The sequence below is a fragment of the Lepisosteus oculatus genome, chromosome 17, assembly GCF_040954835.1.
Source record: "Lepisosteus oculatus isolate fLepOcu1 chromosome 17, fLepOcu1.hap2, whole genome shotgun sequence".
NCBI classification, from domain to species: domain Eukaryota; kingdom Metazoa; phylum Chordata; class Actinopteri; order Semionotiformes; family Lepisosteidae; genus Lepisosteus; species Lepisosteus oculatus.
In genome coordinates, this window is record NC_090712.1 from 14947770 (window position 1) to 14974292 (window position 26523).

At 38.9% G+C, this 26523-nt stretch overlaps 1 protein-coding gene across 1 annotated transcript in view; it reads right to left on the reverse strand.

The window, feature by feature from the left end:
* LOC102692035 (EMAP like 4) overlaps positions 1–26523 on the reverse strand; it is a 106147-nt gene that overhangs the window by 67655 nt on the left and 11969 nt on the right. The window lies entirely within an intron of this gene.

Genomic DNA, 26523 nt, shown 5'->3' on the forward strand with positions numbered 1-26523 from the left:
GAAAGAAAAAAAAGTCAGCAAAGTTGTTAAATTGGCTCATGAAATGTTTAATTATCTCGTATGTCTGCAAACGCTTGAGTGAATTCTGAGACTTGAGCAATAAAGCAGCAGAAAGAGGAAGAGAGAGCGTGCATTTTTTCTGGACAGCCCTCTGCCAAGCTGGAAGGCAAATGAAAACAAACCAGCCGAGTGTGTACTGAGTGTGTAGCCTGAAAGACAAAGAAGGCAGGGGTGGGTGGGCAGGGAGATGTATCGTCACCAAGCAATCTTGCAGACGTTAGGACACTTTTCTGGCGCTGGGAGTAGGCCTGAATTTTACATAGGGGACGACAGGGGATGTGTGGCACAGGACCTTGCTGGGTGTCTCATTCTAACTCTGCACACAGCTGGATAGCAGCAGGTTTAAAAATGTTAATACTGGATTTTACAAGTTAACACACAGGCAGCCCAAAGAAGAGTGCTCTGCTCCTTAACTGACTTTGCCTGGGGGTGCACAGAGCTGCACACATCCTATTGCTGCCCAAATATTTTTACCATGCGTATGCCCAGAAGCTAGTTCTTCCAGAGCTCGCTCTCACTCTGCCTCTGATCCTTTAACCTCTTAAGTGCAAGAGCGGATTCTTCATTTAATACTGGGTTCCCGCTACAGTAGGTTAGATGGGAATGGAGTTTTTTACATACAGTTTCGGTGAAGTTATTACAGTATGGCTCTGTGAGAGATCAGGGGCACTTGTAATCTGTGGTCTTTTTGACAGGCATTTTCCATTCTTTAAACATTAAAACTTTTAAAACATTTCGTACAACTTCTTTCTGACGGTGGCCTGAGCAATATTAAAACTCTGAAACCTCTCCCGGTGAAAAATGTTTTTTTTTTTGCCTGATGGGTAAAAAAAGCCTGCCCACAAGTACTGGCATTGCAACCTGTGATGGGTGGTAAAGTAAATTTTTCCATTTTAGTCAATGTCCATAAAAGGGTTAAAGAGGAATTACAATGAGCAGAATGTAAAAATAAGCATGTGAGACTAGACACAGACTAATACTGAGCTCCTTTTTTTGCTACCTTTTTTCTTGCTTTCTTGCATTTGCCTGAGGTGCCTCTGAAGCCCAAGGACACTGTATCTCAGAAGGAAATTACAGCTTGCCTGGCGAAGAGGCATTTCTTCTGCAACGCACTACTCCTTCTTAAGCATGCAAGCCACAGAAAGATCAAAAGCTTCGCTGGTTTATAGTGAAGAGGAAAGTAGGTCAAGGGCCAACCACACTGTTACAGAGAACTCCCAGATTTTGCCACTATCGATTCTGCTGAGGAAATGGTCTCTTATTGAGTGTGGGGTGACTCACAGCATGATGCAAGCAGGGCACGCAATCATCCTGATCAAACACTCAAAATCAGGACCCAAGAGTGCGACAGTATGAAGTACCACTTGGGAAACAGTGAGCATCTAAACTTATCAAGACACTTTTACATGAATCCATATTAACAATAAGCAACAACAGGGCAATCAAACTGTGCAGAAGGCCAATATACAATACTCACTGATCCAACCAGAAATCGATTAAGACTACCTACTGTATATTCAAGTGCAATATTAATGTGGACAACTGATTGTATATTTTTCTTTATTAATACTTTTTTTTCTTTCTCATCATACATGTACTGTATGTCTCTTATTTGATAATGGGCTCATGTTCAATTTAATTCGTATTGTTACGTCTTGTACCTGCCAGCATAGAAGATTTCCCATCTGGGACAATAAAAGGAACTAAGTAAGAAATTCAGGGGACCGGTGTCTTTTTTTTTCTGCCACGTATCACCATAACCACATTATCATCAAAAGCATTAAGAGGCTTGGTGACAAGGTTACAGCTGGAGTGTAATAAATGCAGAGTGCCTGCTCACTCTTTGTGACAGCAACTTCCGCAGGCAACCAGCAAAGGGGTTTCACGTAGCTGAAATTTCAACCCTGATTGAAAAACCTGTTTTCTTCCTCTTTTATAAGCACATTTTTTAGAAGCTCAAGAGTAAAGCTGAAGCTGAACTTTGTGATCCTTTGTGTAGGAGTTTAAATAATCAAACACACTGTTAAGGGAATTACAAGGTCTGAGGAGACATTCCTGCTGGACCTCTGCTACTGGAGACGCAGTTGTACAATGGACAAATTCATGTTTCTAACTAAATGTATATTTTAAATATTGTAATGTGAAGATCTGCGGCTTCTGTTTTTTTTTTCCAGCTGCCACACGCATAGAAGATCAACATCTAAGAATCTACATAGGACAAGTTGTTCCTTCCTGTTTCTTTTCTCAGGCAGGATGTCCTAGTGATTGTAAAAAATGTCTACATGGATTTTTCATACTGAAAACACTAAAAGTTAACAGGACGTGCTCTCTTGTTGAGCTATTTCACCCATGATCTGGTGCAGGCTCTGTGTTGCTGACCTTGAGGTTCAGTGTGTCTGTGGGTTTTCATTCACACTCTGGTCTTTGGGCTAAATCTGCTACGTTCCATCTTAAATGGAGTAATTTAGCACATTCTCTCAACACTTCGGGAGCCGTTAAATCAAAGACATCTAGAAAACCTGTAGAGGCATCAACTCTCTGAAAACAGGAATAGATAGACCTTCTCATAGTAGAGCCTACTTTATACCACCAAGAAAAAGCAACTACTTTATCATAGAGGTGTAAGATAATGACATCCACTGACAGAAATAGCCATGTTATTGAAAAATTCCTTTCCTAACAACTCTACAGTCTTCCCCTTTCTAATCAGCTATTCTCTGGTTACTTAGTTAACAAGAGACTCTTCTCCCAATTTGAAGGCACTGATGTCAAGAGAATGGTGCAATAACTGTTCGGCAACAGCACATCATGGGCACTATTAATGAAATGTGACTTCCAGCGAACAACTCCAAATCTCTCAGGTTAAGCATTATCAGGTATTTCTCTTCAACTGTCCCCTCTTGCGCAACCGGACTGAGTAAACATGCTCATAAAAGCTGTGAACGCTAAGCCTCGCTGACACGCTAGCTGGTGAGCCCACGCACTCCACAGGGAAGTCTCCCGTACTGCTTTCAGCCAAGCCGATTGCAGGGGTGGGCCTGGCCAAGCACAGCACAGGCAAACCCACCTGGGTAAAGGGTACACAAGCAGCTTTTAAGATATTGTACCTTTCAGTTTACTTCCACTAATACAAAACCTAAACAAACTGCACGCATTGACTGCTATAATATAGTCAGTTTAGTTACTGTAGTCATCTGCTAGTGGTGTTGTAATGCAAACTGCCCATTGAGATGTATTTCATCAATATTTGTATGTATGATATCAGACTTCTGCACGATAATTTTAGTATCAACACTCCTGACTTATGCTCATATTGCCACTCTGCCCAACAAACCCACTCAATGCTACTCAACCACCTTTCAATGCCCAAAGATGCATGCCTCCCTCATTGCACTATGGGTAAACTAAATTAAAAAAAGCAACCAGATTACATTTATCAGCGTCCTGTCTGGGTATCTCTTTACAAAATGTCACAGTTTGTGCCTTTATAGCAACAGAGCATGGAACATTTTTATAAGGCCTGTAGCAGACGGAAAGATGTTAATCAGATAAGTCTTTCAAATACTGTAGCTAACATATATTAGACTGACACTAATTCTCTGTTATGCCAAATGTTTAATGTTAAATGCACACTGGGCATTTCCACTTCTAGATCTCAGACTTTCACAAGTCTTTTTTTTATTTTTCATGTTTTAATTCTTGGTTTCTTTTTGCAACATTTTTGGTACATCCTTTCTAGTGAGCAAACATTAAATGCTATTTCTGCCTTGCTGCTTTCTTTTCGTCTTTTCTAAATGAAGTGCTAATCGCCCTTTTAAATGGGGGTGTCATTCTTGTTAGATATGCAGGTGTAATTGTTTTTCACTCCCAACAATGACAACCCCCAGGCAATGTAAGAAGATGCTACAGTGGAATTTTAACACTGTTCTGCAACACTGTAAAAACTGCATCACTTTTTTTTCTGAAGCAGTTTGTGTTAGCAGCTATTTACCATTTTAAGAAAATGTGCAACATTTGCATTGCAGCAAAAGAGGAAGCATTCAAATAAGATAAAAGCAGCTGTCAAAGCATAACTGGCTACCGAGGCCTATAACCTTGACTTTAAAACTTCCTATTAATTCATAGATAGAAAGCAGACAAAGTCTGGCAGGTTCATTAATAATAACCGCTGGACTGTACTGGAGGAAATTTCAGAACGTATGCTTTGTTAATATACTGTATTTCAAAAGTCACTGACTTCGAATTTCTTTCTAAGCCAGCCTTTGTCTGCTAGGTTAATGGCTGTAAGAATTGTTAAAGTTTGTTTATATTACATTACAGAATGCACTCTGGTAAGAGCTTACTATGGTAAGTTTAATAGTCCAGTAACTGCTGAGCAGGCAAAAGGTGTCAGTTAAATTTGTAATAAGAATCAGAAATATAACAAGACATGAAGATTGAGTCTACCCCTCCCTCCTGCCGCTAACCCAACAAACTAGGGCCCAAAGTGAGTCAGACTGTGTTGTATAATGCTGGAAATAATAATAATGTAATAACTCTGAGGAGAAATGTCAAACCCAATTATAGACATAGTGGGCTGTGATTTTAAAATGTTCTGCTCTGGGAGTCAGAGCTCATACTATTTTTTTGGCAACGTAGGAGGTTTAAACCTTTCTTTACATCTCCAAACCCATCAGTATGTTTGCCTTATTATGTAAATCAAACAAATATCACATGTTAAGTCACAAAGTACAGGAGGCCAACTAATTTGTTTGATTGTTAGTAGCTAATTGATCCAAGGCGCTCATCCAGCTAATTCTTGAGAGAAGCTTGTTCCAGACTCACACAACCCTTTGTGCAAAGAATCTGCACCTTTTCTCAGTTTTATACACACTTTCCCACAGTTAAGATTTCATCCTTTTCTCATTGTTTTGCTCACTGTTGATTCTGAATAAGTCCCTTAGGTTGAGTTTGTAAAAACCCTTGGGATGGTCGAATCAGGTCTCAACGGTCTTCTTCATTAAAGAAAAAGAACATGCGATTCTTTAGTCTGTCAGTGTAGGACATTTTTTCAGCCAGAGAGCTGATGTAGCGGATGATGAACGATTGAATTAAGTGAACAGGTTTCCTGTTTGGCTCAACTCAAATGGAGTGCAGGTTGAGTACTATACTCCATATGTCACTGCCAGGTGCTTATAAACTTACAAAGACTTCAGCAGTGATGAAGATGAATTTTGTGTCACCCTCCCATCATTGATATTTCTCCTTTATGGCTCTGTGGAGCCTGCAGCAGGTCAAAAGATGAAAGATTCTGAGAAAAGTAGCCATCTGAAAATTTCTAAATGGGTGAATTTAAAAATAGACATTACTGTACTGGCCACCCAATTAAAAAAATACTTAAGGTCACTCAGGCCTATGCAAACCAGAGCTGAAACAATCCCCAATCATTCAGATACAGTTCTGATGTAACTGAATTTACCAAATGACCAAAGAAACGTTTATGACAGTTTATGAGTTTCTGACAAAATGTCATGCAAAGGAACTGATTGTGCAAGGCATTAAGTAACCTCTGCTTTAATTCTGAACAACTGTGTTACAAGAGAAAAACTTAATTTCATATTATAAAAAACAATCACATTCAGCACTTGTCGCATGAACAGAACAGTGCATATGATCCTTCTTTTTGGCCTCCAGTTTGCAGATCTCTGCTACAAGGTGCTCTCTGTTTGCTGAAGTGTGCCATCGGTGACTCAATCACTGTCCTGCTGCCTTCCTCTGCTCCTCCATACATTTTCGTTTTGATTTGTCTGTGAAACTTTGAAGACTTCTAGGCCGGGGGTGGTGGAAAGCACCGTCACACATCCTGAGATTTGAAGACACACTTCAGAATGACGGGCATGTTTGAAGAAGTGAAACAGAGGCTTTACCGTCTAAAAAAAAAACTGCCGCCAAAAATAAAAATCATTCTTTCAGAGTTCACAGAAAAACCATAAGTGGTATGTAGCATGCTGATATGGCAGGAAATGTTGCCAACAGTCAATGTGGGCACAATTTTAGACTGTTAACCACATTTTTAAGGCCTCCAATACTGACACATTAGTGGGGCATCACAACCCCTTGTTACAAAGTTTCATAATTATGCAGTTATCACCTCTTTTCAGGAGAATGAGTTTCAAGAAAGCTAATTTAACAGGGACATTGATCCTGTCACTACTAATGAAGGCGTGAATGCTGAAAAAAGCTGCTGCCAAAGTCACACTACAATTCTTTATATAATACAAGTGAATGTACTGTATGAATTACAAAAAGAGAACAATACAACTAAGATGCAGAAACATTAAAAACATAAATATTCTAAATACTTATTACTGAAAATTCAGGCTAATTCTACCTCTTAACCACTGGGTCTCCTAATAGTCAAACGTCATCTTGGCACAGTGGGCCTGCAAATTTAAAGCCACAAATTAAAGAGCAGTATACCCACTTTGTCATTTTAAGAACCTGTTAGCTGTTTCAGAGCCAATGCCTGAAAGGGTTTTCTACAGTAACCATATCCTATGGAGTTTTCACTGTTTCCTAGTAAAATAAAAATAAAAAAACCAGTAGGACAGCACTGTATCCTTTGTCAAAAACAATAACTGGAATTTCAGTACCCCCAGAACCAAGAATAAAATATCTTTAATCTCAAAAACATCCTGGTAACAATCATTAATGCCTTCCAATTTGGTCATTATGAAAGTTTAACCCAGTGAATTCGTAGTTTGTGTAAGACGTCTGTTCTAGTCAAGGAGAATCAAATCAGATTAAAAAAAAACCCTCTGGAAACAACTTATTTTCTGAAATACAACATGTAATCAAAAGGAAGACATTGTTTTCAGTATAACAGCAGAAAAACAATCTGAGGCCAGATGACTAAGTCCTTCTGCAGGCCACACCACTGTCAAGGGGATAGACAAGAAGCTGGCTACAGGGAGTCCACAGAATTCCTCTCTCCTTTTCTTCTCCCAGCTCCATCAATCACAGCCGTATGTGGGGAAAGGGACAAAGCAAAGTTGGAAAAGGATCACTGTTTTTAACAGAGATGGAAATGACCTTCGGGAAAGAGGAAGTAAAATTTTAAAACAAACAATTCACATCTCTAAAAACTTCTAAGTGCTCTCCAAGACTCATTTTATTCCATCAAACATGGCCGTTGCTGCTTGCCAAAAAAATACAGATATCCTTTCAGGGTTTTGATTTATTCTGGACAACAATAACACTGTGAGAAGTTCGAGTTGCCCCTTTCCAAGTAAAATTGGTGGAAACAACGTTACAAATTCTTCAAAAAGGTTTGTAGTTGTTCTGATAGGCAGTATAGCACAGCTGCCGGAACAGATAACATTGCTTGCCCCTTGATTGTGTCTGCTTTGACTTTGAGTGGGTATGTGAAGAAAAGACTACACCTACTGTAGCATCTCTACATCTCTGTGTGGTTTACACAGTGTTGAAGAGCATTTGTTATTTATCGTAATCTGTGGACCAGCTGTGTTACATTACATGGAAGTCCAAGTGCTCTGTCATGAATACATGAAGGGTTCTGATCCTCGGACTGCTTACCATCAAGGGTAGTGCCAGAGGATCACCCCGGCTGTAAGAATAAATCTTGGACTCTCACCTTTTCTTTTCGTCATTTTTACTTTCTTCTTTCAACAACCTACCAATTTCAGATCTGCAATTGCTTATGAGCTCTGATATTGCCCATCTGTTTCAGCTGGTCATCATGTGGAAATCACTGGTGGAAAGGCATTGTTCTCAGCAGCAACACTGTCAAGCCTGCCGGTATCTGAAAAGTCCCACAGGTAGTTGCTGTATTGTTGCTGTAGGAAGTCCTGGCCTACTCATGCCCACCCTGCCCTGGCAGTGCTCAGCCAGTTGTACAGTAAATGGCTTTGTGAATCTCAGTCATCTTGCTGCAAAGCTCAGAGCTAACACCAAACCAGTCTAAAACACATCTGGAATGCAGACCTGGTTGAAAACCTGCTAAGGCTCACTGGCTGAGGCAATATAGAAACCTCCTAAACTTTATTTTCTTGTGTTTATCAGCCAGACCAAACCAGCGCTGAAAAGTGACTCACCACTCTTAATTTCAGAGCAGATTCTCTGTATATTTATCTAATAAAATTCGCTCTGATGTGAAAACAAATGCGAATAAAAGCATTGAAATGTGTGACACCTATGCTTTTAATTTAAGTTAGTGTTCAGTATTATAAAATAAACATACATAGTGTTACTATGTCGCGATTTTTACTAAAAGTAGAAACTGTACATAGACCTAATTTCAAAATGGTCATTTTACATGCTTGTAGAATTTAAATGTAAATGACTTTAAATGTAAAGGCAGTGCATTTATGATTTTTCCTAAATGTGCACATCCAAACAAATCCCAAGAGAAGGATTATAAAAATACAGGACATATCATAATATACCACCATGATCTTTTACTCTGCAGCACATAGTTTCTATCTGGCTATTTTTATTTATCATTCAGGAACCACAAGTCATGCACTAGATGAAATGATAGAAACGGATCTGGAAGAAAGTGGTCTATTAGTCTGCATTAGATATAGCAGCCACCATTACATCCTTTGTAAGTAACTGCAGGGTAAAAAGGTTACTATGAGATTGTTAACATATTTATTGCAGCATGTCAAACAGATTCAGTTGAAACATTTTGAACCGAGAGAGCAAATGGAAACGGGAATCATGAGAGCCATGCTTAATGGGAAAGATTATAAATGGAAACTGCAGTGTGCAAGTAGAGGAGCACTGTATCCTCTGTGACTGTGTAGCAACTTTGTACAAGACATCACAGTCCAGTGTTATTTCTGTTATGTCCAACAAACAAGTGTTTGGTGTGCACACATTCAGCCCTTGAGCCTGGTTGACAGCTCAGGAAGGCTGTAACTGCACACAGGGAGAAAGCCACTCAGGTCACAGGCCCCTCTGCCCTGTACCACAGGTTCAGCTCTGACTGGGGCAGAGGTATGTTGCTCCTCTATATCACCAGACGTCAGAGACTTCAAGACTCCAGGAAGCAGAGAGATCTGAGAGATCCCTGGCCAGCTCTTCTCCACCCTATCTTTGGAGGCACTCAGTCAGTTGTGTACTACTGCTTGGGGGAAAACCCAGTTTACAATTATAAGTTGCAAAGTATAGAATATATACAGCACCTTGCAAAAGTATTCAGACCCTTTAACATTTTTAGAATGTTGCTAGATTACAAATTGATTACACTTACAATCTTTTCCCAATCAGTATTTTTATTGCAAACCACTCAGGTTGAAAATTCTAAACACAAAATTAGTTATTTGTCAGCAGATACCTTATAGAAAGTGAAAAACAGAATTATGCTGCTTGTATAAGTATTCAGACCCCTGTGCTCTGGTAGCTCTAATTTTACACAGATGAAAGAAAAATGTTTATAAGAAAAATAACACAGGCATTAATGTTAAATGGCTGCAATATGTGTAGCTGCTTGAGAAGCTTTGTGGAGAAGAGGCAAGAAAACAGAAGGATAAAATGGGCACCAGGATGAAGAAGTGGGACGATGAAACTTGTAAAAAATTCCTTTTCGCAGAAAAGCCCAAGTGTCTGGAGGTAATAATCAATGAGTCTGTTCAAAGGCAGACTGGAAAGTGATATAAATGTCAATGTAAAACAACAACGAAACACTGAAAGTAGATTAATGCAAGTGTGAGGTTGTATCAAGGGTGTTAAGACACTTGACTAGGCCTGCATAAGGCGCCCAGTCTCCCAACAGAACAGACCAGATGATCCATTCCCTCAGGATCAGGCTGCTGATCCCCATGGGATGACATTGTCAGACTCTGAAAAAAAATAATTCCTTACACTTATACAATGTAACACTCTGGATGCTCCACTCAAAGTCTTTAAAAGGTAAGACTCACCTCCACCACCAATGTGTATCCCCACCTGGATGGTGCACCAGTATGCTCCCCACACATCAGCAGTCATGAAGGTATTTCACAGATGGGGAGTATTAGGTGGCCATGATTGGTAAAGGCCAGGAGGAAATTTGGCCAGGACACCGGGATGTTCTGAGTAATGCATTCATCCAATTGTGCTTATTTTCAGTAATAATGCATTGTGTATTTTTGTGCATATTTACAAAATATAATTTTGAATTCTACACACATTATAGCCACTCTGTCATCTGTTTCAGTAATCTCTTCCAATATTCCATGTTGTTTTTTTAACAAACTGGACAAAACGACTGCTCAGCGGGGCTGATTTAGATCCACAACTTCAAGAATTCAAGTGCATATGAGCAGTTAACAAAGGAAAACAAAAATCTCCTTATGTAAGCCATATTTAGTCTTCAGCAATCCTTTCGAACTGAAAATGATACTTAAAAAATGAAATCCCTAAAAAACATGTCTCATAAATAACCACAGGCTAACTGGCTGGACTTCCACATTGAGCAAGCATGCAGATCGGTTCTGCTCCACAGCACAGAGGGGTGTGACACAGTCAGGCATTTTTGTAAAGTCGGCTTTAAATGCTTTTTGTGTAAATGTCCAGAGCCCCGAGAAACAGCGGGTCTCTCAGCTCTGAGTTTTTCCCAGCAAAACGGTGAAGCCAATAAGAAAAAACGGCAGAGCAGCCAGGGATGCAGATGTTGTTTCAGGCTCAGGTTCTGATATTATCACTTCAAAGCCCAGGTCCCCAGAATTCCTCTTGTGCCACGAAACCCCCCCCCCCCCCCCCCCCTTCAGTACTACAGGGGAGGGCAGCATTCCTCACAGTGGAAGTCTCTGGTGCTTTTTTGTGGTTCTCTATTGTTTTGCCAGCCTGTGCAGATGACTGTGCCAAAAGTCTTGAGCAAACAGGGGGAAAGGCAGGAGATACAACCAGCTCTGTTCCATCCTGCTTGTTTTTCTTCCTGACACACTAATTATTTACACAGGAATCAACGAGATTTAGGTTCTCAGCCCTCCCCAGTGCCACGTGTTTGTGCATCTTCACGCCACACAAGCGCTCTTGTCAATGTATGTTTGGCACGCTACGTGCATCCATTTTGCAAGGCAGGATTTTAAGAAACATGATGTTTAGAACAGTCCTTTCCCCTAAAATGGAGTTACAAATCTCCGAGACAGAAGTAACTTGAAAACAGGTGCCTGACAGGAAGCTAACGTGAGCAGAATTTTGCAAGATGCTTCTTTGTGCATGAAAAAGTAGGGGACGCCTCCAGCCTCTACATCTAACAACTGGTCTAAAAGCACTGAAATCTGTCTAAATAAAGGAGAGCGGAGGTGTACAGAGAGGATGTGAGAAGAAAGAAAGTATTAATAGATTCACTCTTGAATCTCAGCTACCAGACACCGGTTTTAACTGCTAAAAACCGAATGAGTCACTACTTTGTTTCATGGTATAGTTCTCAAAAAAGAAAGTCAAGAGAAAAATTGGGATTAAGAATGGCCTCATCTGATTCCCTCCTGAGGCATTTCCTTACCCCGTCTCTGGATGCAATGACTGCTGGGCTCTGGGGGGATGCAATGTTTTGCCGGATATGGGACCTGCCCATCTTCTCTGGCTGGGGCAGCTTCTTGTTCCCATTTCCTGGTGGCAACCAGACAACCCTGAAATGCCAACCCCAGAAATGACAGGCGCCAAAGCATGGCTCCTTCAGGCAAACCTTCACAGCAGCTCAGGATATACCACTTACAAACTGAAAAATCGAAAATGGATCTTTCATAAGTTCTGCTGAAGCCTTGCACGCTCATATTCATGGTGTGAAAAAAAATGTGTGCCATCGTTTTCTTTGGTTCTTTTCGACAATGTGGCAGAATGTAAGGATAAGGCACGGTGCTGTGTCAGTGCTCTGTCTTCTGAAAAAATAAGGTCAGGTTCACTGCAGAAAGAGTAAAATAAGCTTTGTCTGCTCAAGTTCTAAGCAGTTCTTGTCTGTAAGTGCACCCCTACAGACAACCAAGATACTGGGCTAACTGTGTATCATGCAGAAGATAGCAGTTCACTGTGGCACTAACCTAGCAGTAGGAACAAACAGAATATTTTAATCAGCATCACTGGTTAATCAGATTAGATCAACATAAACCACTAGCAGTAAAAAAAAGAAATAAAAAAACAAACCACTGCCTTATTTTTCCTATATATTATTAATATGCATATCACATACGTCTTAAAATTTCAACCCAATAACTGGACTGATTCACTATATAATAAAACATCAAGTAAGGTCGTTATTTAAATAAGGTACGATCAAAAAAGGAAGAAAATGTGTTCATTTTTATTTTATAGTAGAAAACAATATTCAGTTTATTTTCAGTATTATATATAGAATACGCAGCAACCATACCTAATAGAGCTTCACCATACAGTAATCACAATAAAAATTCTCATACATTAAAAATCTCAAATTCAAAACAGAACCTCCCCGCATTATATTTTTATGGATATTATATCCAATCCTTTCATTTCTCCCTCCTGCCAGAGATTTCCAGGAAAGCTGTGCACTTTGGCCAATTACTTTTATTAGGGCACTAATACAGGCAGATTTCAAAATTATTTTTCACAACATATCAGAGTGTACCCACAGGAACATAAACAAATGAAAATCAGGCCAGTTTACTATTTAAATACATGTACACACTCTCCGTCCTTGTTTCGCAGTGTTAGCCATGTCTTATTATGCCTAATGGTTTTCAAGCTTTGACATGCAAGAGCCTGTCCCAGAAATGGAACGTGATCTGATAAATTGAGTGTTGTATTAAAGAGCACATCGCTTTCACTGCCAGCACAATGAGTTGTCTAGCCTTCCGCTGCCAGCTCATGTTGAAGCACAGCACATTTGTTAGTATACTCCAATGCAGTGCACTGGAAATAAGAGACACAACATATATTAATTGGCATTAAATCCATAACTCTTGACAGATATGACAAATTAGCTTTGCATATGGCATTGACAGGCATTTCCTTCAAAGAGTTTATTGTCACCCTAAAACATCTAAAAATAGGAATGTTGTGCTCATTTCCTGATGGGTGAGCTTCTCCTGTACAAAGGGTGGCCAAGTTCTTCCTGTATTAGCTGAAAACCAGAGCTATACGCCCTGTCTTTGGTTTCAGACCGCTGCAAGGCAGAGGGCACAAACACCTACAAGATCTACAAACCACATGAAGATTGTTTCGCAGAATAAAACCTGTTCCAAGAGGCTCACTGCATGTGCACAGCTGAGGTAAAGTCACGGGATTTCATTAATAAACCCACAGGGCAGATAAGCACCACACAATGGAGGTGTAACATACAATATACTGGCCCTTCTTGAAATCCTACCGGTTCTGAGGTGAATGGAGAAGCTGTTTTTTTTTAGCAATACTTACTTTTAAACAAAGGGACAAGCAGTTAAATATCAGTAAGTATCAGAAGAATAGATTTTTGGAAACTTCTAGCTGGCCGTATATTTTTGTTGACATAGTGTCTCTACTGTGGGACAAGTGCGCAGGTACCGTGAATAAGACATAGCATCTGGAAATGAACTGTGCATCTGTGAACCAGTAGGTGCCACACTTCTGGCTGAGCTAGAAATTCTGAACCAATGCTGTTGACTGTGCCTTTTGGCATAGAATGACATTGCATGTGCAACAGTTCAGTCGCTGTAATTCAGAGGTGGTTAAATGAACCCCTTCAGCAATAAAGCTTCTAGGCAATCTTTCTGCATGGAAAGTACAAAAAAGAATTACTACTAGTAGCAAATCGTTTGCCATATCATCCCTATCACAGAAAGGCCTAAATAATAATTAGATATAGTGTATGTATTTGTGAAACTATAATACAAGTACCAATGAAAAGTTGTAGATAAAACAAATACTTTTTAGGGTGTGAACTTTTGTCACAGCCATACAGAGAAGAACAAAAATTGTTGTTTTCTAAACCAGGCCATCAAGAAATAGAACTGACAAACCACCAACAGCTTTGAAGTTTCTGCATTCCAGCTCCTGGAGGAGCAATTAATGCTCTGGCATTCAAAAAAACTGAAAATACAAGAAACCTAAAAAGAAATTCAGTTCCAATTTCATTCCCCCAAAAATTCCGACCTTGTTTGCAAAAAATGTGAAGAACTGTTTTAAAAAAACTGTCTTTATTTCATTTTTAAATAATTTTACTCATTATGGATCTGTACCTGCACTGATAAAATATTTTTTTTTATATTCAAGTTTTTATTTTTTAGGATTTCAGATTGTACTCAATGCTAGAGATTGCTTAACGTAAAAGAATGCTTCAAGCCAAACGTTTGGCAAAGCCCTTTACTTTCCAGTTTGCAGTGGCTGCAGTGATTCTAATAAAGTATAACAAATAAACCTTAAACGTCTTTTAACTTTCCCTTAGTGCAGTGGTTAAGGTTCAGGAACTACAACAAAGCAGAATATCATAATGAGTGCAAAACGTTTCATTCAAAACCACACCAAAGGAGTCAGGTCAGACTTCGTTTGGCTGATTATTGAAGATCCCATTCAGTTTATTGTAGGGAACAGGGTATTCATTTGGCTTACAGATTACATCACGTAGCTTGTGTGCTACATGGCATGTGTGCCAAAAAGACCACAAATAGACCTTCAGGGCCACCCTTATGTTAAGCCAGAGTGGTCAGTGTATGAACAGCAAGCACACACTTCAGTTTTAGCAGGAGTTCCTACCGTGACGGTAAACAGCAGGTCCTTGCACAGCACAGCGTGCTTGGAATTCTTGTGCTGGTTCTGGCCTCGCTAGACTTTGTTTTGGTTATGTTTCTGTCAGCACTGGCATTCAAACACAAGTCTGCCTGCACACAGTAAGCCCCATAACCACCCCAGAAAAAAACAATAGTGCAATCCCAGAAATGGCACAGGTCTGGAGCAATGCTGCTAAAACAGCAGTTTGATCCCTTGTCTCTAAGAATAATAATTATCCTTAGACTTAGACAACACTTTTCTGGATTAGTTCAAGTAGGTAGCTGCGTCAGCATGCGTAGGCTGTAAAGGAACAGGTAACGAGTTTATTCCATGCTGAAAAGAGAAGAAAGGGAACACAACGTTTCGGCTGTGGAGCCTTCAGGTGTGTTGTGTCATGTTTTTGTTATGCCCGGCGTAACATTTTTCCTTTCTTTTCTTTTCAGCATGGAATAAACTAGTTACCAGTTACTTTTCTGGATACTCCTCTCAAAGCACTTCACAGGCAATGGGGGCTCCCCTCCATTACCACCAATGTGCAGCCCCACCTGGATGATGTGACTGCAGCCAAAGTGTGCCAATACGCTCATCACACACCAGCTATCAGTGGGGAGAGGAACAGAGTGATGAAGCCAGTTCATAGATGGCAATTACTGGGAGGTCGGGACAGGTAAAGGCCAACGGGAAATTTGGCCAGGACACTGGGATAACAGCCCTACACTTTTCAAGTGTAACTCCTTTTGTTCCTATACGAAACTGAAGAGGAAGCCATACTTTTAAGAACTTTTTTTCCCCAACAAGTTTCCATTTTCATTGCCAATAAAATCTTCACACTCCAGTCTCAAACATGTTTACATAACACTGATAGCTTAATTCATTTCCTTTCAATTGTTCTACCCAGCAGTACAGAGAAGATTCAGTTCCATCAATCCGTCCTCTGAAGTCATTCTCTAAATCCCAGGATGAGTCTGATTGTTGTTGGCCGGACTTCTAACATATTGCTACAATTTGGGATGTAGCCACATGTTTGGAGTTTCCAAGAAATGTACCCCACTCTAAAAGGAAGATCCAATGGGCATTCTCTGAACATGTTTACACAGCTGTCAAAGGAACCCGACAGCAACCATCGCCAAATAGTGGTAGTAATTGTCAGCCTAGTCTACTTAGAGCATCAATATTTAACAGTGACCATCACTGACCTGTGTAAGGTCATTAAGCAAACCTTCATAGGGAAGGTTTTGAATAGGCCTCAAAACAGGATCACTAGAACCATACAGTAAACATGGAGGGTAGAGAACAGAGGGCAGAAAAGCCATGGAGACAAGAGAAGTAACTTGGTCATGAGAGAGATTTCCTCCATATTGAATAAGGGTCCAGGAGATTTTCGCATGGGGCGAGTACTGTGCTCTTAAGTAAAGGTATGTTGTCTTATACATTTGTGTAAATACTGATTTCCTATCTGTGGAATTACAGGCTAAAGAAATCTGTACTTGCTTAACCAGTCATTGTCTGGAACAGAGAAATGGGTTTTCCAGGTTTATGTAGTACTGGGAAAAATCATTTTTTAACAGGACACAGGTTCCTTTTTTGCCATTTTAAGGTGTTTAAAGGTGTTTAAAGGAGAATTAAATGTTTCATTGAATTATGTAGAGGTCCGGGTTGGGAAATATCTAAAATAAAAAGTTGGGAAATGTTCTGTGTTATGTGGTTGTGTTTTATTGAGTATTTGTCTTTTTAAGCTTGATGGAGAATGAAGAAAACATACACTTTGATATGTTCAGTATTCCCTGACTAATAGGGGTGAATTAATATGTATAATTTGCTTGCATTGCAAGCTACTGTCAGGACCCAACCTGGTTCTTATCTTATAGGTGATATTTATCTTATTCATACTTATTTTCTTAATTCCACTTCACGGGACACATTCAAGGGATAGAAATCTTCCAGTTCAGTTTTTAATCTTCTGGAAATCAGCATATATGCACAGGTGTGTGACCTGCCAACAGTTAATGGGCTCACAAAGCATTCTTTCTCCCCTCACCTGTGCATGTGTCAGAGATAACAAGGGAGCAGTCCAGCATCAAACCCCTGTTCTCCACAGGAAGCCTTGTCAAGATGACACGCATGTCACAGATTTACAAGCAGATGCTCCAAGGGGTTTTTAAGACTTTAAGCAGCCCGATGTCAAGACAAATGTCAAGACTCCTGACAAAACCAAAAAAGGTTTCTCTGTAAAAATACATACCGCATAAAGTCATCCATCAAAAAAAACTACAAAGCCTTCATTTTAATTTTTCACTTGTAGCAATGACTAAATAAGAAGAACAATTGTCCCCATTTCCATTAACAGTAAGAAAGAGCTAAACTAAGAAAAAGCTGTTTACTTCAGTAAGTAGTGACGTGGTGTTGATGACCAGTTGGTGCCACTCTTCCTTTTGGACCAGAATTTCGAAAATCCAGTATGCTGACGGGGACACTGGGCAGTAGGAGGTACCATCCTTTGGAAGAAACATTATATCAGTAGGCACGTTTACTCCAGTGTCCTGACTAAATCCGATTATACGCATGCCCACTCTGGCCTAGCCAAAGCTCCCCATTCATTGAATTGGCAAAGCAATTTTGCACGTCTCTACCTGAACGAAATTTGGAAAAAACTAATCTGATTTAAGATTTGAGCCACAGCAAATAGAGTGCTTCCTCTCCTCATGTTCTTCAGTACAGGTTTAGCAGTCCAGTCAGGCCTTAGAGGAGGCTATGCTTTTGGTCTTTTGGGTACGAACAGGGGTATCGCCTGCGAGAGCCCCCTCAGCCTTCTTCACTGCTTAACCTTGAGCCCGACCTGCATTCCTGCTAGCCCCGTTTCTGATTAGCCATGGAGAGCACTAAGGAAAAAAGGGGGTAAAGCTGTGAGTTTGTGGCATTTTAACTGGAAGTGGAACAAATCCCTTTAAAGCCCACTGCTAATAGAAACTAAGACAATCTAATCTAAGACGTTGTTTTAAAAGCACACAAACAGAGACACAACTACAAACTAAGAAAAAAAGTACATTTTCCTATCTGACTTAAAACAATCCAAACCTTGAAAGAGCTCTGGGCTTGGAGAAAGGTGTTAGCCTGAATTGCTAAAAATGATTCAAATTAAAGGAACATGACTACACTGTATAGTGCGGGAAGCATTTGAACATAAAATAAATTAATCGAAAACAGATTACAAATTACACATAAAAACATTTCTAATGGAACATTTGAGCTATTTTACATTGTTTCTAACACCTGAGAAAGCACTATACTCCTTAGAATTTCATCTATACACTGCCCTCAATGCAAGAAAACATGCTTTGGCCTTTCTTTTTACTTCTTGTACAAACTGATACAGAAGGACTTTAGAAAGGCAAAGGAGTACTTAATTTTTTCCTGTAAATCACTGATTTAATCTGCATACTACCAAACACTGGGTGTCTGATTCATCAAAGTCATTAAAATAACCCTCAGATCACCAGGCAATGGCTTTTCCAACATTTTAAACTCAACAGTTTCAGTGACATCTGAGTTTTGGTGAAGAACATTTCAACATAACTCTCAGTACTCATTAAAGAATAGTTTTCAAAGTATGAGTATTTTCTCCTTTATTCACTCTGATGAGCTCATTTTACGATGCTCAGGGAAATGAGCAATTCTCTTTAAATCTTTGATGGTAAAACCTCTTGGGAACTAAAAAGAATTGAGAAAAGGTGATAAAAGGTGCAATATGCAAAGTCCTTCATTATAGCACAAGAAATGTGCATGTTACTTTCTATACCGTATATACATGAACAACCATGCAGATAATAGTTGTAATAATATGTTTAATGGCTATAAGGTAATCAGTTTTCAAAAGAGACAGATGTACGCTCTTCATGAAGGAGCTCTCTCAGCAAAACTGTTTCGTTACTTTGGTCATCAACAGTTACTGTGCAAATGAGTCATATCCAGAGCCAAACAGAACATATGAGTGCAGATTTCTGCTGCAAATGCTCAGAATTCACTTGGCCCTGCAGAACATCCGCCAAATTCAATAGATTATGCAAAACACGGAAATATTGAACTGTGTCACAACTAGCATAAGTGTGAACTACGCCAACCCTAAAACAGTGACAATTCACAAAATATAACTATAGACAGATTCACGTAGGTATGGATGACCTCATGCGATTTTACATTTACATTTCTTCTTCAGTCAGTCCCCACATAATTAAGGTGCAGACCAATTTTAACACAAGAATAGACTAAAATTAATTTCCATTTATAGTTATAAAGAAAATACAAAGTTGTATTGTTAAAGTGTAGACGTTTGAGGTGTCAATGATTTCATAAAAGCTTATGGTTTGTGACAGACAGAGCAGCAAATGGTAAATATGTACACTACAATATGTTTCATGTTTTTTTATGAGAAGCTTTTTACATAAATTGATTTTTTACAGGATTTTTTTACAGGATTTCCGAAGAGTGTAGATTAAATATTCTGCAGAATTATTTCTTGTTTGGTCATGGCCTTTTTTGAAACATAAACTGTACTGTAAAGAACACAACTCACAAATTACAAAATAAAATTATAAAATTAAATTTAAACCATAGCAGAAGTGTCCACACTTCATTAAAGGAGAGAAAAAAAAACTTGAAAGTGTCCACGGTCTTTAATTTAATAGAAATTAAAATGCAATATACCTATTGATTCACATCTTCTACAGATATTAGAGTCTTTTGTCCTGGGGTTAATATTTTCTCCATGTAAGTGTTAGTAGAGAGCAGGCATTTCTTTCTTCTCATTTTGTAATGATTCTGCTGAGGTTCAAATTATGTTTAAAGAAAAAGTATATTAATCAGGAGTGCAATTTCTATTTTTATACATTTTTTGTTTTCCATTTGTTTTTATGCTACTAAACAACTAAGCAAAAATTTAAAACAAACTCAGCTATTATTTTACTGTTTTTTATCTGCACAAAACATGTGCCTTTACATTCAATGTTGAATGCTCTCAAAGCTCCATTCTTGGTCTCATGCTGCTAAACCTTTCTTGAACGATTAGTTCTGCTACATTTCTCAAAAGGAAACATGTAATATAGCCAAACTGTCAAGGGATAATCAAATTATTTTTTTTTCCTGGATCACTAGCTTAAGGTAAATGGCTTAAATTCAGCAAGATCTATGCTTTAGAGAAATAACAGGTTTTGAACACAAAAATACATTTTGACCAGTTCAGACTTGTATTAATATTATTCTTCCCCCCTTTTGGGAGAAAGTGTCACCCGTGTACCTTGCTATGCTAAACAAACAAGAACAAGTTACTGTCTTTTTGGGAAGAGTACAATTTCAAATGTGTTATTCTACACAATTTAAATTTTGGAAGCTAGTTTCTTATTTATTTTCTCCTTTATATGTAATACTATGCACACAATATTTCATCGTATTGAATAGCTGATGGAGAAGGAAAGAAAAATAAATGGATGTTCTACGCTACTGTGAGCTTCAGACTTCAGATTCTTGGAAAATAAGTTCACAAGAGCACAGGACAGAGGATGAGGATAAGTACAAACTGCCTGGACTTAATTACTTTAATTAAGCAAATGACTTAGACATCTTCCTGCAAGACAATAAAAAGTTTGTTTTACATGACAGCTAAGTCAATATCCAATCTTATCAGCTGTATAGTCTTGAAACAACCTTCACTAGGAATAAATGACTTTCTGATAATGGATAAATAGATCAACAAGGTTATACAGATGTGACACCACTGTATCGGAGATATGTTCAACTTTAACTTTAGCTCCAGTATCCAAATTCAAAAAACCCATCAGCCAGAAATCTTCCTCCACCTGTCTAGAACCCATAGTGAAAGGGGGAAGAGGTGTTGTACATAATGTACAGCAACAGAAACAATCAAAATCGAAGCAGTGTGCAATCGGTTTTAGTGTTGTGGTACCTTGAGTGTGCATTTAAGACCCGTATGACTACAAGCCGGTGTATACAGTCTCTCCTGGTAGCTGGGTCGGCTCAGAATAAATGCAAAACAAGACCAGTTCAAAGTTTCCAAAGGTGATACAACAAGTCACAGCATGGCTATAGGCTCCCAGCTGCCCTGAACAGAGTACAGGATTCTGGCCATAAACTCACACAGCAACAAATGTATTCCCCTGACTTTACTCAAGGGGTGACACTCTGATTCCAATTGATCCAATTCGCATTTCACAAGTTTTCACCAAATTTTCCAGAACTAACTTTGCAATTTTGTTTACAACCTTCAAGAGCTGAAAAAAAAAACGCTGATTGTAATCTTCCCGAGTATTGTACTGTTGTGACTGGGAGTCATTTCGTTGTTTGTTTAAACAGAATAAATGAGGTGGATCCCAGTTTTCACCTAGGAAAAAAATCAGTGAGTCACAAAATGTGCCAACATTGACAAAAACAGAAAACTCATATACAGTATAAAACTGTTAAAACAGACTAATTTTTAGTTTCTCCTCTTTGTACAGCTGGAAAAAGAAGTCATTTCACATGCAGTAAACTGTCTGATTCAGGAATCTGGAGTAGTTTAAATAGTAAAGGTGCTAACTCTGGGATTGCAAGTTGGACTGTATGATCAAAGGTGTTGAAGCTTCTAGCCTGGGTCACAATGAGCAATTGAGTCCTCCAGCAACAGCACATAACTGGCTCAGGTGCTACCAGGGTTCTTAGCCAGGACACTCAGTATCCAGAGGAATACATGCCCTGAAGGCATGCAGTGATGTCACAGTTAGGGATGTGCCTCTCTTCCAGTCCAGTCTCCAGTAAGTCATGGCAGAGTATGCAGAATGTTTTAAAGACACAATGTGCAGGCAGGTCAAAGGAGCACTTCCTCATTCTCCCTATACAATGGTTAAGGAGTCACAGTCGTGAGGTAAGATTCTAAATTGGGTAGGTATACTGTATAATGACTTAATTGGTAATGCTAAGGGCAACATGGTGGCTCTGTGCTTAGCATTGCTGCCTCACAGTGCTGGGGCCCTGGGTTAAATTCTGGACCTGGGGTGATATCTGTGTGATGTTCTCTTCATATTCACTTGGGTTTCCTCTGGGTGCTCTGGTTACTACACAGTCCACAGACTGTACTTGTAGTTTAGTGTTTGTTTCTGTGTCTGCCCTGCGATGGACTGGCGTCCCATCCAGAGTGTACCCTGCCTTGCACCAGTTGCTTGCCAAGATAAGCTCTGGCTCCCCTGTCACCCTGAATCGGATGAAGCAGTTAAAAAATGCATAGATGGATGGAAATTCTAAATTTATTTTTAAAATGGCCATTTAGTAAAGAGGTAAAGGTTTAAAATTACATCCCATTAACTACGCTCATTGCCCAATGCGTTTCAGGGATTGTATTAACTTATGCACTTGCTTCAGAAAGACAAGAGTGGTTATTGGTTTCTAATTGCCTCAGAATAATATTAATTATTTATATCCCATGTTCATAAAAGCAACAAGATGTTGTTCACATGTGCTTAAAATACCAAGGAAAATTCTTCATTATTCTCAGTTTGCAGAGGATAAGATCTATTTATCAAGAATGATCAATAAAGACATACTGTAATGCAGTAAGACCTAAGCTACAGGACAGGGCAGTATGCTGTCAGCTGTAACACAAAGTAAAACTCATCAAGGTCAGAATGGGAAGAGGCGGGAAAAAAAACACTTCTCCATACATACAACACACACACACCCTCAAATCCACACAAAGTACTCCTACAGAGATAAGGAAAAAATCACATCTGTTGCTCAGAGGTCATAAACAGGATTGGAAGCCCTGGGAGAGAGAACAGCTGACCTGCAAACAGACCAACAGAGCTGCAGTAGGAAAACATTTACTGCATGCTGCATGAGTCACACCATTAACAAAGAGACAAACACAACTGTGAAGGAAACCCAGCCAAATACCTTAAAGGCCTGTTCAGGGTAAATTTCCTTAGGTTTCTCCTATCAGGAATGCAAATCACTAATTATCACAAAACAGTGCTGTGTTTTGCTATAATCCTCATCGTAATGCTTTTTTAGATCAAGTCTCTGCTTGCAAACAGGAATTTGCAAATGGGTGTTTACAGTACATAACTAAACTGCTGTCTTCGCATTTGGAATGGTACCATATGGTACTCTGATATTTTATTAATTTAACATGCCATTATTTTGTGCATGTCACCATTTGTAATATTTTCTATTTGTCATATAATACAGTGTGTCTTGATATGCTTTTTTTTTATATGTCTGCATATATCTTATCTTGGTTGGTTTTGTCCTGCAGATATAAATTAGCTTTTTACCAAACTCTGGTGCAGCCTAAGAGCTGTACACTGTCCCTGTTCACTAAACCAAAAAAAAAAAACAAGCAGTACCGTATTATGAATAAACAAATGGCATGTCAAATTATTAAGTAAATATTTTTTTTAACCACAACTATGCCACCTTTGAGGGATTAAAATGTATAAAGTCTGAACACAAATACAATAACAGTTGTGAGATGCAATATAACTATAAAATATTATAGATATTTACATGCATATACTGTATACAAGACTACAATAACACAATAACTTTGTTTTTCCTAAGCTAGTAAAATGATTTGAACCACTGCATTCAGAAACGTTTAGTATTTAGTCACAGGAGAATGAAGTTTCTATAAACTCAACACAGTAAACCCCAGCACTGGGCACTGTGCTGCTTCATTCATTTAAATCACATAATGTAACTGTGATTAAGCTCATTTTCAAGAATATCCTCTTGGCAGCACATATTTAAGCATACAATCAGCACATCTGCTAGTAATTAAAATTCAAGAAATTCCTGTTGGTAATATTACTATAATAAAAATAAGTAATGTGAGCTTTAAACCTGCTACAGGTGTGGTGCTGTTTTTGATGGTGCTGTATGCGGTTACAGTTAAGGCTAAAGAAAAGACTGCTCCTTTTGCTCAGGGCAGAGGGAATTCCACGTTTAAAAAAACAGCCACCAAGACTTTTGGTTGCAAAGGCCAAAGGGTCTTACAGTCTCTGTCCAATGGGGAAGGGGTTTGTGAAGTGTTGTAATGGAACTGTACTGTAGTTCATAATTTCACTGAACACACCGCTCACAAGCTAAAGGAGTTAAGTGCAAAGTGAAGCGACATTATACTGACTCCGTTACAGACTGCAGCTTATTACTGATTCACTAAGATCAGCTGCATTGTACAGCTCTTTAACACAGAGTGGCTCACACTACAGAAGCACAGTGATGTAGCCCTTCCTAGCTCTGCAGACCAGCATTTTTCACCTTCTGTAAAGCAGATCCCAACAGAAGTCGGCCTGTTTGATTGTGAAAGACAGAGGAAGGCAGCATTCACTACTACACAGACTGTGACACAGCTAGTAAGGAATTTACTAACACATTATCTCCCCTTAATTCTTATCTCTTAATTTGAAACCTTCTGCTCACTGCAACACTTCCTGAGAAATACCAAAAATGTAGTTTGAAAATCAGACATGCCTTTCTTCCACAGGGTGAAGGACCATATTTCCTTACATTCACAATTTTCTGGCTATTAAAAATAAAAATTACCCTACTGGAAAATAGTATAGAGTACCATAATATTAGCAGTACTGTGAACGAAATGCATTGTTTAACATTTGAGCTTTACTTGTGTGCTGTATGCCCCGATGTTAAACTGAAAACCCAGATTTCCTGATCGAAGACTACCAAAGGAGTTTTATTAACTCTTATTATTAGTTCTCTCAAGGTCCATTAGTATTTCGCGGTGCATTCTGTGTAAAAACAAGTTCCTGACGTGATTATTTTAAGTAAAGGTTTACGGATGGACTGGCATCTGGGCCTTGTGTCTGCCGGGATAGTCTCCAGCCCACTCAGTCCTCCACAAGATGAGGTGTGCCTACAAGTCTGCCCATGGCAGGATATACTGTAAATAACACAATGCATCTCACCTGCACTGTGAGATGAGGACAAATGTTTTCTTCTGTACTGTACAAACTTATAAAATCCCTCATTACCACTGAATAATTAGCCAGACAGACAGCATCCCCTGCCAAGAACACAAGGTATTGCAGCTACACACAGCCCAAAAGTCAAATTGCACACCATGTGGACTTCTTCAAAAATGATCATACTCCATCTGAGGCTGTGAATAAAACCACGGGCTACTGCACCACACTATCCTATTAGAATATGCATGCAGTCATAGCAGAAAACTACTGAAGCAGACTGCATATTTCAAATCAAGCGATCTGCTAAAAATTCAGGTTTTCCATCTGATACAGATGGAACCTCCATAAATGGATAATACATTACATGTTTTGGTCATGCTTTACATTTTATGCTTCATTTTCTCCAACTGGAAAAATATATGATTTCCATTTAAAAAAACAGTAATTCAACTAAAATATTAAGGACAGGTTGATTGCCTTCATACTGTCTTTGGATTTCCATATCACATTTCAGAAACAGTGACATACAGAGGTGATGTAATAAATGTAATGATGTACTTTGAATCTCTTAAAATAGATTTTTGAAAACCCACCACACCCTTAAATATAAAAGCAAGAAATTAAGCAGTTTGCAGACATTGCTAATCTGAAAAAAAAGGCTTTGTGGGGAAAAAGCTTGCTCCCTCATTCTGCTACGCTGCTGTTCAAGTTATTTATTACACATACAGCAGCCCTAATGCAGACTTGCAGACTTATACATTGCATAGTCACACTACAAATGTAGTGCAAATGTTTCTATAAAAGTGTAGGCATTGTTACAACATAAACACTCATTTAAAGTGTAATATTATGAAGAAAGCATTTTAGATTGTTATCATAGAAAAAGATGTTCAGTGAACAAGTGATGCTGCCGCATGATTGAAGTGCACAAGAAACAGCAAGGGCCAGACACTGAGGTCCAGCAAAGGCTACAGGCTGCCTGCAGCAAGCTGGGACACAACGTGATCACCAGCAAATGTACAACACAGCATATTCATGATTTGTAGGTGACAAACTGCTAAAAATAAGCAGGTTGCAGTGCAAGCTGACTGAGGCAGAGTGTCGACCTCTGTGACAGTGAGCGAGGGGCGGGGTAGCCCACACAACTACACAGAACACACACACTGCAGGAGATCTGACAAGAGATGGCACCTTACTGATACAACCTCAGCACAGGGAAAAGGGTTTTTAAAGTAAGACCATGATTTTAAAAGAAACAGAGCATTTTACAACTTAGACTTCAGATCTCTTACAGAAGTGGGGAAAAGGATATAATTGAATGTTATAATTGACCGTACTTATTTAAGACAAAAAAACATCAACAGGGAGATGGGAAAATGAAAGCTTAAAAAACTGTTTCACTTAAACTGTAGCACCACAGCCTCAGAAAAAAATAGGTAAAAAAACAATCACTCATCACCTTGGCTTTGAAAAGAACTTCTTACAGCTCTTAACTCGCATTTGAAAAAGCTTTGAGATAAACTTTATAACAGTTATAAATCTTTTTATTAGTATTTCAATAACTTTAATTTCCAGACTGCTCTCAGTGTGCTTTCACGGCTACAGAAATTCCATCTTTCTTGAAGTTGAATTTTTAATCTTGAATATGAATTTTTAATCTTGTTATGATGAAAATGTCATCCTTAATTAAGGATCTTGCGTTACATACACCACCACATACTGTATCAGAGACGTTCCTGCTTCTGGCTTTAAAAGCAAAAATAATTTAATATTTTTTTTTATTATATTTTTA